The sequence below is a fragment of the Stegodyphus dumicola genome, chromosome 3 (assembly GCF_044657685.1).
Source record: "Stegodyphus dumicola isolate Sdum_Otavi_A_Nest chromosome 3, ASM4465768v1".
Taxonomy (NCBI): Eukaryota; Metazoa; Arthropoda; class Arachnida; order Araneae; family Eresidae; genus Stegodyphus; species Stegodyphus dumicola.
Window position 1 is genome coordinate 131,956,859 of NC_140770.1, and position 17,791 is coordinate 131,974,649.

Sequence of the window (17,791 nt, forward strand, 5' to 3'; positions counted from 1 at the left end):
AGTCAGTTTTTATTTTAAATTCTATTATTTTAAAGTATCGTTTACGTAATATGGCTTTTTGCGCTGCAATAACGTGCCGTAGCACTTACAGAAGTATGAAAGGATGAGGTATTTTATTTCATGGGACCAAAGGATCCAAATGAAAGTTTGCTTTTGACAAAAGAATGGATACACAAATGTCAAAGAGAGGATATTATATTAATGTGAAGAGCAGAAAAATCTGCAGCGAACATTTTCTATGCAGTATTTATGAAGATGATAGGAAAAATCGCTTGTTTGGATAGCCACAAAAAGAAACTGTTGAAATGGAATGCTGTGCCGAAAGTAAATTATGATGACAATAATAAATCGAAATTGATGATGACAATAATAAATCAAATTTAAATGATTTTGAAATAAAACTCACAAATGAAAATGTAGATCATCCTGAATGTTTAAGGATAAACAAGAATGCATTGATAATTTGAAGAACAGAATAATATCCTTAGAAAATTGTATTAAATTGTATTAAAGTATTAAAAAATAGAGAAAAGAAAAATTTTAGAATGTTTGTTCAGCGACAAAGAAGGTGGACGACATCTAGACAGAAATTGGTATCAGAAATTAAAATCTCAAATAGCAAAATTTCGGGGGGGGGGAGCACAAATCGGAGAATTTGGAAAAAATGTCTAAAGCCTATTTTTATAAAGACGCAGATTAATGCATTACTGAAAAAGAAGAAAAAAATCAGGTGGACTAGTGAAAATATTTCACGTTGCATCGTCATAAGAGCTCTGTCACCTTAACGCTATGATTTTTGGAAAGAAAAAAAATTAAGAAAAAAATTGGAATATCTTTACCTTGTATTATCAAATTAAAGAAATGGTGTTTATTTTATTTTTTAGTGTTTCCTAAATTTTAGTGTAGTCCAAGAATTCAAAGTAATGTTCTTACTCTAAAGAAGAAAAGAGGCGAATATTTGTATTCTGTAGAAAAAATATGCGTTCTCAGTTTCGACGAAATGCATATAGATTGAAAACTCTGCTATGACTCTAAACTGGACTAAGTTGGTTCTTTTCAAAATGTGCAGTTTGTTTTAATCAGAGGTCTCATTTCGTGCTCTGCCTCAAATTACTGAGAAACCGCGTTTTAGATAGAGGATTTGTTTGAGAAGATGTAACTGTTTTAAATTTTGATATTATTAAAGAGGTTTTAAATAGAGATTGAGAAGAAATCAAATTGTGTCACAAACGAAAACCAAATTATTTAATGGTCAAGGGAAACGAGAGACAAAAAGTCGCTCCAGAGAAAACATTATTTTCAAAACGTACCGCAAAAGGTATACTCTACCGCACAGGAAATCAGAAAGCATCTGACTTCTATTAGTTAATCGATAATATCTTCGGTATTATGAATAGTACCAACAAGAATAACAAGTATTTAACAAACTAATTTTGTTAAGTACTTGTTAAAGTTATTCTTATTGTATCCTTTGTAACTAATTATTGATTAGATTTTGTGCTAGATTAGCATTCTAGATAAAATATAATAGTATAAAACATCAAAGTAATTGGCATAAAAAGACCTGTTTCCTTTACTTACATTTTTGAAAAATTAAATAACTGTTTTAGATACTCTGAATAAAGCTATTTTGCAAAATTAAGGTAACAATTTTATATACATTTATTTAATTGTAATATAGATATAAGTATAAATTACAAAATTATTTAAAAAATATCTATTATATTGAATCGGAAGAGAATTATAACAATGCAAAATTTACAATTAGGCAAAAAATCAAACGTAGGTTAGCAGAAATGTTGCTATATATGTGATATATGTTTAAACCTATGTGAATGTAAAGTTGTTTTTTGAGTAAATTTAAATAGCTGCTATTATAGTTATCTTAGAAGCAGTATAAAAATTCTCTCAGTTAGCATGCAAATAAAGAAATGATTAGAAATAAACGTGCATTAAATAAAATAATAATAATAATAATAATAATAATAAAAAAAAAACCACGGAACTTTATGTTAAAAGAGTAGCACATTTTATCTATTATTTTAAAATTGAGTAAGCATTATTAAATTTTTTAATGGTTCAGTCTAAAATGCATAAAGCAGTAACATTTCTTCTTCCAAATTATAGCTATCTTTCACACACAGCTCATTTTAAACGCTGGTTCAAAAACGCTAAATTCCAAGCTGTGAATTATACTGGCGCGCTCAGTGTCATCATGGCTACGTCATCACTTCTCACTTTCTGCTTCAGGGGGAAAAACTCTATGAGCTAGCCCTTCTCTCCTAAGTCCTGGCAATGTTGTCTGCAGCTTCATTTCCTAGCACACCTGCGCGATCTTTAACCCAATTAATTTAAGTTATGTTTTTCTATAAATTCTACAGTTTTATTTCTTACATCATGTACTTTTTTAGCAAGACATTTTCTAGAATTTATTCCTTTCAACACACATTAAGAATCGGTGTATGAAACAAAACAGTTTACCAAATCCTTTTAATTTATTCATATACTCACCGTAAAAATGTTTATTTTTTTCATCAAATCTGTATCCCTTATCTTCCCATTTCTATTCATTATAAACCTTTATGAAGGCTGCGCTTGTGAAGAATCAATTTAATATGGCTTATTAACGTGATATTATATTGATTCATTAATAAGTACGCTAAAATTTCATGGCAATTGAATATCGATCCATACACATGCTATCTGTTTCAGCAGGTTTCCGTGACATATCATCATTTCGTTCAAAATTTATTATGTACGTACGTAACTAACCATTTTCCTTATGTCAGTAATATAGATATACTGTAGAATGTACTTTTGTGCATTTATAAACAGAAATAAGTAATGGATGAGAAAACTTATAATTGGTAACCTGGAATTTCAGGAACGCAATATTGGATTAATCTTTCTCCATTTAAAGTTTTTATTGAATCAGTTAATATTTTTGATTGATTGCATCCTTTTTCCGAACTGCCTTTCAAAAGAATTGTTTCACTGTTGTATCGTTCAAGGCGTCGTTATTCTGTATATTAAAAAAAAATTATAACGAACAACCGAAATTGCGTTTAAAATATCGGGTTTACAGATTGAAGAATTAACAAAAGAAGTCAAGGAACTCTCGATAGGAGAAATTATCGTCGCGAATGAATGCTATGGGGAATTTCAGAAAAATTCTTCAAGGAATAATAAAAAGCGTACGATACTTGAATCCTAATTTCAACCTATTTTAAATAGAGCAAGTGACAGAACTTTGTCTCAAAGTACAAATCGCGCTTTCTAGTAAATTCCAAGGTTTTAATGAAAGGGTTATTTTAGCCTGCTCAGTAATTTGTCATATTTATTCAGATTGGAGCGATATCTCTCTTGTCAATCTAATAGGGTCTGAAGGACATTGTTTTGAACTTTTACACAAATAAGACCCAAATTTCTGCTTAAAAACTAATGAAAAGGTTTGGCAGTATAGCCTGATTACGATGTATAATATATAATATTTAAGATTCTTTTGTGCTTCAGCTGTAGTATGAGTCGCCGTTTGAATATACATAATTGCCTTATGCTAATCATTTTTACTTCAGGTTCAGGAATTGCCTAGTGTGTTCCCATTGTGGCTCTGAACGACTTATGGCCAAAGAGCATTTATACACGCGTACTATAATTGCATACTATAATTTTAATTCTGTGAAATATTTAGTGGGAAGTAAGGCGGAAAATGGCTTACATGCCAAAATAAACATTATAAATCTTGATAGAATTTTTAATCACAAAGTTGGTAATTTTTGCCAGGTCAGGGATAATTTGCACTGGCAAATGCGTTTACGAGACTTTATGAATCTAATTTCTAACCCTCTAGAAGTGCTTGGACATCCCTGTGAATATCTGTGAACTGAGGAGTCCGTCAGGTCAGTGAATTAACTCAATAGTTGGCAAATGTGTTGCTAGAGAATATCTTTATCTGTGATTACTAGTTGGAGTTCGCTTTGTGGGTGATTTTGGTGATCTGTCCTATTTTACACACATTGAAGAGAATTTGCCTTTATATGTGCTTACTTCCATTGGATATTTACAGCTGTTTATCTTGTTGTACGAACTGGTATTTATAAGATTAATGTATCAGTTTCTTCCTTTTTACACAAAGTAATTATTGAGGAAACGTCTATGAGCTCGTAGCACGAAACAATATACTTATGGTATAGAAAACAGACATATTATTATAAATGCTTGCAATATTTTGGAGACTACATAGAGTCCTATACTTTCAGCACTAAGTATACTTATATGTAAAATGGCACAAGTGCTACTTAATTCTTCTAATTATCCACTAAATTTTAGTTAAAACTATTTGAAGTTGTATTCTTTTAATGAAAGAGTCAATTACCGGGATGTTTGAAATAGAGGAGTTTAAAATTATAATTGCTTTACTTTTCCTAACACTGATAAAATGTTCTGTTACAACTCCCTCTTTATCTGAAGCAATTAAAGAACACAAACTTTGCACTTAAGTATATTTAAAATCCCAGTGCCTGAAGAGATGGTGAGTGGCAAAGTTATCACTAATATGCAACTCAAAAGCAATTAACTAAAATTATTCAAGGAGTGGGAAAATAATGATGAAACGCATTTAATATAGTTTTCTCGTGGAGTAACTGGTCCCTGTTTGCGATACAAAGGCAACTATTTAGAGTTAACATAAGCTTTGTTTAAGAGATTTGCAAGATTTATTTTCCTTCGAAACTTATGATTCTAATTAGGACTCGTAAATCAATGAATATTTACATCAAAAGGAGAGATATTTCCATAGAGAAACTCATGATGTTTTAGGAAATAGCGCTGTGATATGCATGACAATTTTATTAATAATTTCACATACTTTTTTAACTTCAATTAATTTGTTTAATTTGTTAAATACGAAGGACGTAATCTTACGTGTTTAATAATTATATTACTGACATATTTTGTAAAATTTTGTGCTTATTTGTTTGGTAATTTAGGTTTTATGCGTGTCTGTAGCTGTAGGTACTATTATTTTTATTTGTCTATTGATTTATTTAGCACAAGTTATGCAGCAATTTTATTTTGTTAGTTTTTTAACTGAATAAGGAATTTTATTGCATTTACAAATGCCGATTTCTTTCATTATGTAGCAAAACATTTAATTCTTCATCGATTGACATTTGGATTACAAAAGTAGTTTTGTAGAAGGAAATATAAAAACGGAAATCTCGCTAAGGGATTTGAGTGAAATTTAGCGATGCTTTGTTAATTTCGCTATATATAAAAGTTTTGGTAAGTATGTTTTCGAAGCTCTAAGAGTCCTTTTCTGGATAATAGCAAAACTATTATCAGCTATACAGGACAATAGACGAAATAACCTCCATTCTTTAATCATTAGTCTGGATATTATAGAAGCTTATGACTCCTTATGGTGGCCAGACATCTTAGATTCTCTGGTCACCATGGGCTGCTCCACAACGTTCATAGACTTAATTATAAGTTATTTGAGAAATCGTAAAGTTCAAATCACTCTGGATAATGCAATATTACAGAAACAATTACAGGAAGGTTGCCCACAAGGCTCATGCCTAGGGCCATTGCTATGAACAATAGTAGCCAACTCTCTACTTCAAGAACTTCAGAACTTTACTAATTGCATTGTAGTAGCATACGCAGATGATTTTTTACTTCTTATATCCGGCCGATCAAAAATAGCATCTATAGCACAATCCAATCTAAATTTAATCGTAGACATAAAGTTACCATATCGACTTCTAAAACTCAGGCACAAATCATAGCATCTCATGGAATTCTGCGAAGGAACCCACCGCGACGGTTATATGGAATCCCTATCAAATATGTGACAAATCTCAAATATCTTGGCCTAATCATTAACAACAGACTTTCATGGCTTCCTCACTTGCGTCATATTAAATTTAAAGTTAATATCATACATCAACACATGAAAAGAACGTCAACAACAACATGGGGCATCTCACCGTCTATGATAAAACTTTGCTATTCAACAATAATAGAGAAAATAGTTTTATATTGCTCAAGCATTTCGGATGGTAAATTAACACAACATGAAAGAAGACTTCTAATAGGATTGCAAAGACTATTTATGTTACAAATTTCAAAAGCCTATAGAACTACATCAAACCAAGCCCTCCATATTCTAACTGGTCTGCCACCTCTAGATTTAGTGGCTGAGAGAGAAGCCCTGCTTTCAAAAGTACTTCGTCTTAACACTAGAGCTACTTTGTGGTCACAAGATTATTATCCAATAGATCATGAACATAAACCATATCAAACCTTATGCCATCCGACGGATTTCACAATAACAGACTGTATTAATATTGATTATAGTACAATCAACTTACAGAGGCTTATATATAGCTCAGCAATTGTAATCTATACAGATGGATCAAGAACGCCAACAGGTACTGGAAGTGGACTATGCATCTACTCTGGATCTTCTTTGCTGCATTCTTGGAGACGAAGACTACATATTAATAATTCAGTGTATTAGGCGGAGCTTATAGCAATTAGAAAGGCGATATTACTAACAATCAATTTTGAGAAAATAGTGTTTATTTGTACAGATTCAAAATCAAGTTTGGAGGCATTACAAATCCCAAAATCAATAGTCCACTAGTTTATAAAATACAAAAGCTACTTCTTTCAATATCTAATGACAAAAGACCTAACCTTCAATGGGTTCCTGGCCATAGTGGTATAATTAGAAATGAGGCTGCAGACGAAATAGCAAAATAGGCTGCACAAAGAATTAATCTTCCTGAATATATTTTGCCTTTCCCTGAATCATACCTGAAACCTCTTACGTACAACAGCCTGCTAAACGAATGGCAAGGAAGATGGACTACGTCTACTACCGGCTGCAGGACATTTAATTTTTTTCCACAAGTGTCAGCTACTATCCGCTCGCATAATCAATCACAATCGATCTTTTTTATGGACATGGACCTTTTCCTGATTACTTGCATCGTTTTCATTTAAAGTCTTCTCTCACTTGTGAATGCGGCGAACAAGGCACAATCGACGTCTTTGCTTTTTACTGCATGTTCACCAGGAAGTTTCACCTAACACCACCACCAGAACAATATTGGACTATTTGGGCACAACGATTAACTTCAAGTCACATATTATTAAATAAACTGTATAAAATTATTGCCTATTGCAACAGCAAATACACATTTCCAATAGCACATCCATAATTTTTACCATCCCTTAAAATATTATCTAAACACATACTTGTAAAATATGTAATAAGAAACTTCTAATTGTATATAGTGTATTTGTTTATATTTGTTATTAGTATTTGTATTTAATACTGTTGAGTTGTAAAATTTTATGTATAATGTTGTACTAAATTCTGTTGTTAGCAAATGTATTACTTGTAACTTTACTGTATCGCACGTCATCTACTTGATTTATATATGTAGTGTGGTGCATTTTTACTGTGGATTCACTGTCATATAAACTATAAATGGAGTATAGTAATGGAAACTGTCTAGTAAATGGATAATATTAATATGTCTGATGACTTAATAATTATATAATGATTTTATTTATTGCATTGACTTATGTACGATCTCTTTGTCTAAGATCTTCTATATCTAGTTGTATGACAATTACTAACGTGACCACTGATAATAGGATTATAGACTCTTGACTGCGAATAATGACTATTTGAATAGAGAATATTGTATACTTATTATAAGACTATAGACTGTTACTATCTGACAATATAACATGGATTTTGATTTTGAACAATTGGATTACTACTGATATATTGTTAAAATGACAAAATGATATATCCATTGATTATGATATAATGAAAACACACTTCATGACTATTGACTATGACATAGATTATTAACTATGACAATGACTAATTTGTTGAATATTGTAAACATTCCAATTTAATGACTATTGACTGTGACAATGACTCTTTGCTACCTGACAATATAACACGACTTTTGAACAATTGGACTACAACTGATATATTGTCGCAACACCAAAACGATAATAGTTATATATCTATTGACAATGACTAAATGACAATTTACTTTATGAATATTGACTATGATAAGGATTTTACTATGAAAAGGATATGTTGATCCTGATTTTATTATTATTGTCGGTAAATATTACCGCAGAATTATATTATACAGCATTGTATTTTTATGTAATATGTTTAATATATGTAACATCACAAAATTGTTATATAAGCTACATTACTGCGTTAAAGGACAGTATTGTAGTACACTAATTTATATTATTCATTAAAATTGTGATGTGTAGCTGTATTGCATTTTTGTATTATATGTTCTGTACCCTAGTATTATTATGTAACTGTGAACATGTTTGGAAAAAATATTCTGACAAAATTGATTGTAAAGCAGCACGTAGTGCACATATGCAATGTAACAAGAAAATGTAACTTGCTGTATATATTTGCAAAAATTTTCAATAAATGCCGCTGATCTGATAACTTCCACTGCAGGAGTATCATCCCGCTAGGCTAACGTCTTAGGTCGGGAGCTCCTGTAGTAGTGTTCAAGTTCAAGTCCTTTTCTGGATAAACGTTCTGAAGAGACACTTCCCTTTGAGGAAAGCTATACATATACACTGCTTTGAGCTGTAAGTTAATTCAGTTATTCAATTCAGGGTGATGTGACTGAATTTAGCTCTTGCTGGTCGATCTGCTTTAGACTTTGATCTGACACAGATTTTAATCACCAATTGTATTGCTTGAAAAGAGTCTTGGAAAGATTGTTTTATCTCTGGTTTTCTCCTTCGGCTCTTCATGTTGTTTTTCTTGCTATACAAATTACTCTTAATTTTAATAAAGTTCAATATCTTCCTGTTAATTTGGTGTAATTATTAAAGAGATATGTACGTTCTCATACCGTGCAGCAATATATTTATTAGTCAATATATCATTAAGTCAATATAATGTCATAACAGTGCATTATAAGTTCTCTTTACGTAATAAACAAAGGTATTTGGTTTTTAAGTGGTAATATAAAACTTTACGGTTCCTGCATTTAGAATCCAGTTTAACGAATGAAATAAGTAAGAAGTAAGAAAATGAAGTTTAGTTTACGATTCGTTTATCTGCTTAATGTTTTCTAGAGGAAATCAAAGTGCTACACTACAAAGCTTGGATTTAACGAGCAGCATTTGTTAAATGTAACATATTACTTCTGAAAGATGAAACCTACTCATTTATTCAGTAGCTAAAACAAAAACAAAAAATAATGTTAAATTCCTGTTCCTAGTGAAAGTGTAATACAGACTGTAAGGTTTATTTTTAACCGACAAATTATTTTTATCTTTAATATTTTATGTGCTACTACTTTAATCTTAGAGGTACTCTCATCGCTCGCGAATTGGTTTAATGAACCGATTCATTTTACTAAGCGAAAGGTAATAGAGTCATTAGCTTCCTTGCTTCCTTGTGTAAAGTAAAGGAAGTAAGAGCGAAAAATTTTGGCTATCATATTTAAACGAAAACATTCATTTTGACAGCTCTGGAATACATTTGAACGATGTTTTTGCGTGACATCAGTACATGCGGACAGTAAAAAGGACTCTTTTTCCCAAAACTGAAAAATGGATTCAGAAGAAATTCTTTTTCGTGACATCTTTACGTACGTACGTATGCATGCATCTCGCACAGCTTAAAGATGAAAGCCTCAGCACGTTGGAATTTTGTATATGAAACTGCTATAACCTGTAGTTATGCATCTCCCTTTTTCGTTGCAATCGGTCGCACCAAAAATATACATATATATACCCATTTCTTTGCCCTGCTCAGTGAGCTCAGTTTTTTTTTATTCTTATGTGTTAATAAATTGTGCATATTTAGCTTTAAAATGATTGAATTAATATGTTATATTTATGTTTCGGTTAAGGTTTTTATGCCTTTAGTTAATATGCATGCAGTAGTTGTAGAATTATCAACAATTAAAAACAATTTTAAATGCTGCTAAGCCTAATGAAACCACCATTTATTTACATTTCAAATTCTTAGTAGAAGAGTGAATTAAGTGAATTTCTGCACCTTCACTGTCTTTTTGCCCGGTTGCACCAAAAATAAACTTTCAATTTTATACACCGAAAAATGTGCCTTATCCGCTGGCCGAATTGCTTGTTTTTGCGTAGAAACTCTCATTTTAATTATAAAAATGTTTTTTAACTGTTTTAACTTCCTTTTTCGTTTATCTGTACTTTACAGTTTTTAATGAAGATGCCTTGAGATTTATTTTTCGCTCCTCGCCAAGTGAGAATTGAATTAATTGAATGAGAAGTACTATATCTATAACGAAATTCGAGGAAATAAGTTTAAATGAAATACAACAGAACTATGTATAATTTAATACCCGCACAAAGAAGTCATTTGGCGCCCCCATCAGATTTTTTGAAGCAGCAGACGGGAAAACTGGGTAATGCCCTCGCCGACACTCGAACCCATGAGCTCTGTAGTACGCGCTGAGTGTGCTACCGTTACACCACAAAATTATGCTGGAAGGAGGAAAATACGATATAAGGTAATTCGCTAAAAGGAAGAATAGAGAATTCTTAAAGGAGTGTTAAGGAAGTTCGATTCCTATTTTAGGGAAGAAAACAGTTTTCAACCCTTTCTTTTAAAAGGGAGTTTTAGTTTTTGTGATTTCCCAATTATTTTAACTTTTCTGTTCTAGAATTGTTAGTTCTTGGTAAATGAAATTAGGCCGTGAAGTTAAGAGCTCGATTTTACCACCGTTCATTCGACCCTTCCTGCTTTTCGGTTTCATCTTCGGCAACCGTTCTTTATTTTCTCTCAGTTTCCGATCTTATTCATCAGTACTGTATCTAATTAGCGAACGATGCCTCACGTCCGGTCACCAATCATCGTAAATCAGTACGCAAAATACATTCTACTGTATGCATCGGTACCGTGCAGCTCATACTCTAGCGAAAATGGGCGTTACCTTTTTCGTGATTCAACATGAGTAATAAACTTGACGAACAGCGTATGTAAAATTTTGCATGAAATTCGGCATACCTGCCACAGAGACATTTCACATGACGCAGCAAGTTTATACATCTTTTTCTCATTCTTTTCTTATACGTGAATTTCTCGCAAGATAAAATTTGATCTCACTCATGCTCGCGTCATATTTTCCAAATGTGATTAATGAGGACATCGTCATTTTTCCGCAGTATAGAATCCAACTCAAAGGGTGCGTTTTGACACTATTGCGGAGATCCAGCGAAAATAACAGAACGTATTTGCCACGCTTCGAGAAGTGAACTGAACAAACTGAATTTACAAAACTGAGAAAGACTACAGAAACGCTTTTTACTATTCAAGGAATATTTTAGGTGAAAGTAAGTACACATAACTTAAGAAAGTAGTGTCTTTTAACAGAACGATAATCGAAACTTTCTAATGACTCCTCATATGAGAACGTTTAACATTTGAGTCAGCATTAATTTTAACAATATGGTAACACATGGAGTCTTAATGACCAAATTTATTTGCAAAATTTAGAGTTTCGTGGTTTTAGCTTTTGATTAACTGTAACTGATATTCCCTTTTGCTTTCATTCTTATCAGAAGCATCATAGATTTTCTGGAAAAGCAAAATATTAAATTTTTATTAGTGTACTCATTCTATAACTCGTTGCAGTCCTGTTGCTTTTCGCAATTATAGAATACTTGATGTATCAGGCATCTTCCTATACGTGAAACGTTCTGTACACGAGAAGTCAGAAGAAAACGAAAATTATATTTAGAGTAGTTTCTGCACCTGATTAGAGTTGCAAAAATTCCTTCGCAAGCTTATCGGAAAATTTCACATTTACGTTTTTACGTTTTCTTATTTTCAACTTTGATATTTCATATTCCTTTGAAAGCTTTTAATTTGCTTTTATGTCATCCTTGTCATATTTTATAAGGACTTCTATGTTAGTTTCTCAATCACTCATCCTATTCAAAGATGATATTTCAAAATTTTTTTTTAAATCTCTAACCATCTTTCGAAATTGTGTAAGCTTATATTTAGCTCACTAATAATAATGCTTGTCGTTATTTTCAAAAGATTGTTAGCAGTTTTTAAACTACTTCCTTATAAGCTATCGAGCTCAAATACGAAAATGTTAACACAGATATAATCGCACGTTAACGTTAAAGTTGTGTTTTACTTCGTTTATACTTGAGAAGTCAAAAATTCTGAGTCATATACGTGAAAGAATCGAGAGATTCAAAATCCGAAAGATTCGGGAATGTTTTAGAAATTCGGATTCGAAATAATTTAGAATCCATCCCTTTTCTGAACATTAGTAATAAGGACCAAAAATGTAACAAGTATAAAAATTACATCATTAATCAATATTTTCATTATGAAAAAAACTGAGAGCAGTAATTCTCAGTGTAAAAAAATTTTCAAAATTAGAAACTCAATATACAGGAGAAACATTATGAATATTGTTCGGACAGTCATTTGTCAACCCAAAGCTTCCTTTACAAATGAAATATTTGATTAAATTAAATTATACTAAGAAGATTACATCACTTTTATTTCGGTTACGAATTTGTGACAGAATATTAAATTTACTTTTCCGAGAATGCTTCTACACGCTTATTAACACGACCTTCATAGAATTAAAAAAAACAAATGATAACAGCTAAGGTTACCAAAAAGAGAAGAACTTTGCCAATTTTGTAATGTGCATTAGCGTCCACCAATTGCATTAAATCGATTGAAATATGAACCCAGCTAATATTTTAACGAGGTTCCGCTGTTAATTTGCTCCAATTTAAAGCAGCTGTAATAAATCAAGGTTTTAATTAACTTTTATTCTGAGGCATTGTAAATGGGAAGAAAATTATCTGCTATCACATATCCTTGCAGTAGTTATCTATTTTTTGTTTTATTGAAGTTTTCTTTTTTATTTTATTGCAGAAACACTCTAAAATTCCTTTTTTGCACTTCAATTTAAATTTATGAAATGCATTAAGGGCATTAAAGTTCTCTAAGGTTTTATTTGAAATTTTTTTGCATAGATAAGGCGTCAAATTAAGATTTATAAAGATAAGAATATTTTATTCCCGTCAAAACAGACTAGATAAAATTATATTTAATAATTATTTACACATGCAAATTAAAAACGAACACCTTATTGGCTTTAAAAAGCTAAAACATTTAGAGTAAATTATATTTACTATTAGCTATAGCCTTATTTAATCATAAATAATGCTGAAAATGTTACTGAAAGCTATTAATTCATATATTACGCTTAAAATTATTTTAAAATATGCTAATAAATTATGCTATTAAAAACAAAGCTCAGAGTTATTACGAAGTACAATTGTTTTTATCATTCAATTTGTTAAGTAATTATAATTTGAAATAAAATTAAGTTTTAGATCACTTCGAACGGCAGCACTGGGATTAATCCTGAAATTTCCTTTCCGAAATAGTGTGTGGGAGAATGCGTAGTCATTTACTTACGACACTAAGGGAAAACGGCAATCCTCTCCTTGGGTTGGAGAATATTCACCACGTCCGCAGATACTTTGGTTTAAAAAAATTCATGTAAAGAACAAGTTGGTGAAATTTCTCTATTAGAAAGGATGATTCACAAGGAATTTCTTTCGGTTAGCGAGCTAAAGCTGTAATGAACAGATTTCTGAAGATAATTTGCCACGTACACGTTCCTCCTAGTAACTGGATTCTGCTCCATAAGAAAGTTTCTTTCATCCATACCGTGGTTCTCAAGTATTTTCTAACAAAATGTGTCACCGTTCCCAAACTCTCTCAATCATCGGATTTAGCCCTTATGACTACTGTCTCTTCTGTTAATGTAGTCTGTTCTCAAGGATGATTATTGAAATAAAACTGAAGAGGTACCGAAAATCAGATATTTAAATTGTATACGAAAAGGTAAGTTTACAATCAGTCTACCTTATAAACGCTGAAAACGTTGCGCAGGTTTACAAGAATTGAATTCATATCTATTCCATGCTAAGAAGTGAACATGTAGTTTTCTTGAGCTTTCGATTTTGGAAGAGTTTAGTACTGGAATTTTCTAGACAGGAAGTAAACATTTTAAACACTTTTCATTTCATTATTTGCATTGAAATGTATTAACTTTTAGGAAAACAAGGAATTTTAAGAAAGAATAAAATACTTTATGATTTTACAGTGTCGAAAGAGTGTGCTTTTAATATTTCACATGCTTATGAGAAAATACTTATGCGAAATACGAAAATTTCAATCGTGTTTTCGTATAATCGTATTACGTTGTTCCTGTTGTTGCTTCTCCTCGAAAGATCTGATATATGCCAGATCAGCTCCAGAAGGTTGTCGACAGCCAAAACATCAATAACAATGAGGGGATCGAATGTTAAGTTCTTTTTAGAAAGTCCGATACAATTCCAGTATGTGATCCGGTGAAGCCGGGTGGTCACAACAATTTGTACAAGCGCGGCGGATTTTTCTGCCACTATCAAAAGAAAGACATTTAAGGTGGCCACTTGTTAGTCTAGCCAGAGCAGTCTGGGAGAAACGGTCACATTTAATGCCCAGGTAGGGAGCCAAGGAATGTTCCTGTGTACCATCGGCCCGTAGGTTGATACGAGAGCTTAGATCGACGGAGTTTTACGTCCAAAACGACTGAGTAGGACCAAGCTCCTTCGGCAAGTCTCATTCGACCCTTAGACAGGCGAGGTCCCGGGTATCCCAGGCGGGGACCGCAATTCGCGTTCGAAAAATCAATTTCCTCCCTCCTTCAAGCATGCCATCGTGGTGTAATGGTTAGCACACTCGGCTCGAATTCGATAGGTCCAGGTTCGACTCCCAGGGAGGGCATTGCATATTTTTCACGTCTCCTGCTTCAAAAAATTCTAATGACTTTATACTGCTTAGTTATCCGCTCAATAATTAATTAATCATAACAGAATTTCATTAGGAGGTCAGTTGATGTTTCCTTTCCTTCCATGAAAGTGAACTTCAGGTTCGAAGGAAAAGAAGGCATATTTTTAATTTAGAATTATTTCGTATTAGATGGACTAAAACATTTTATCAATTCTATTAAAGTAGAGTAAGTAAAGAGATAGCATTATTGATTTAAATTGTATCCTTGCAAATGAGTCATTTTCTAAAAAATACAAGTTTGCAATTTCGGAAGTGACTTTCAGCAGCAGCCAAATTCAATGGTTCACCTTGTGAGGATTTATCTACTTATATTTGAATAAAAGTTGAGTTAAAGTAACTTTCCAGTCGCTTTCCTTTACACCCACGCTTTTCGTGCCAGAATGTAAATGAGTTAGCGTGCGTTTATTCAGATTGAAAGAGAAAGAAGCGCTATTTAAGTGAAGGTTTCGCAATTTAATTATAATTGAACGTTATTTGTTTAAGCCAGAAGTGTTGGCTTATTTAAATACAAGTTAGGTCATTATTACTTCTTTGGGTTAAAATAAAAGGGTTATTCACACTCCTTTTCTGACTTTTTCTGTCTACAGTTCAATAGGATCAATTCTCTATAGTCAATAGGATCTTTCCTCTATAGTCTTTCTAGAGCTCACGAGTTTATATTACCAAAGAAGATGAGATTCTATAACTTATTGAGTGTGCTGCAATAGGAAATGTATGAATACGCTGCACCAATCACAGAATGTATTTAAGAGAATAATTCCAGTGTGGTTTTTCATGCACCCTTTACTCAAAATCTTTCGTCAAGACCAGTGCAATTTCTTGATGCTCGTTTTATAAGGTATTTTCTCCTTCCTTTCTATATGTTTTCGTGGTGTAGCAGTAGCACACTCGGCGCGTATTCGAGAGGTCCAGGTTAAAGTTCCGGCGAGCGCATTGCTAATTTTTTGTGTTTCCTACTTCAAAAATTCTAATGACTCTACAACTTTACTCAGAACATTTTCATCAAAAAGTAAACAGGTATATACAAAAATATTTATGTTTTTAAAGCTAAATTAAGAGTAGGTGTCCAATAAATACTTAATTACATATGAAAATAATTTTGCTGGATAATATTTTTCTGTCAAAATAAAAGTCGTTCCACTACATCCATTGATCACAAGCATCGTTCATTATTACATTCACCAGAGCGCATTATTCTGCTCATCCACAAACCTCTGCATGTGTACACTGCTTATGTTTAGCAAATCGAATTTGCTGACGAATTTACTCCGTACAGTCATGAATGATCCCTCAGGATTCTCGATCTTGCAATACAGTTCCACGTAATCCATACTTACATTACTCTCTCACTCAGTAAACTTACATTACGGCTGCGCTCCATATAACTGGATTGGCTGCAGTGGATGTAGTTGTAGGGACGCTATAATGCCAAGAAAGTCTCTGATGAAAGCTCTGCTTCTCTGAAAAAGAATCAGCGAATCATATGTCCTTTATTCAATACATGACCGTAAATTCTAGTCTGCATCTTATAATTTTAACGCAGAAATATTTTAAAGATGAAAAATGTGTTTAGCACGAATATATACGTTTTGATAATTTTACGTAATATAATGTTTTGATAATTTATGCATAAAAGATACTGGGAAACATAACACTAAGGAAATTAAGAATAACATACAGCATTTTGTGCAGATAGATATAATTTGTAGAAAAAATTAAAAGATTTTCGGAGCAGAAAGAGTAAGAACTGTAAGCAATTATCATATCGCCCCTTGCGTGCTTTCAGTGTGTAAGTGGTTAGTATGCCAGTGTAGCAATCGGAAAATCCATTGTATGAGTCTCGGTAAGCGAACCGTTGATTTTTCATATCCTTCATTTCGAAAACCTAATAATTTGCACAGATTCTTGATGTATATATAGAATTAATAAATTCAACAAAAGTTATCCCCAGGCCTTTTTAAGTGGTTTTCCATTAAAATCCTTTCTACAAGACCGTTTAAGAATCTAAAGCTAATTTTAGCGTAAAACATATAAAATGAGTGTAATTGTTGGATGTGCACGAAGAGTCGATCAAAAATAATGACTTCCCTTATGAGAATTTATCTATTTATTTTTGACTAATAGTTAATTTTGGGTTAAGTAATATTTCTGTCGCTATATTTTCACCCGCGCTTTTCATGCCAGAATGTCAATGAGTTAGCGTGCGGTTCTTCAGATTGAGAGAGAAAGCTGTGCTATTCAAACGAAGGTTCCGCAAGTTGATTTTAGAGAATGTTCTCCCTGCTTGAGACCACGTTGTTACCGTGACTAACTAGCAATATGGCATTGTGGTGTTGAGTGCTTCTTGCCATTAGGTTTGTCTGTCTGATTTCTACAAACCAGAGCCTTCCTGCGCGTTACTTTATCCTGCGAGTCGTTTAGCTAATTAACTGCATTTGATTTTACTTCAACATTACTTGTTTAAGTTAAGCCAGAAGTGTTGGCTTATGTAAGCCAGAGTGGAGCCGTCCGTAAAGATCTTTGTGTTTGAATAAAAGGATCTATACACACTTCTTCTGACTTTTGTTTGTATCATAAGACTTGAAGATAATTCTTCTACAATATTTTTAGAGCTCGTCGGTATATGCTTCCAATGCATACCAGACGTTAAAACTTATATATAAATATTCTTCCTATTTTCCTCTGGATATTACTGTATTAATTTTACATGAAAATAGTGCTTTATTTAATAATCCTGCATAAGCCTAATTTAGTAACTAAATTTCTCAAACATCTCGAAAGGAACGTGCTCGAAAGGAACAGCTCTGTGGGTACCCGTAGGCCAAATCCCCGTAAAAACTCACAGAC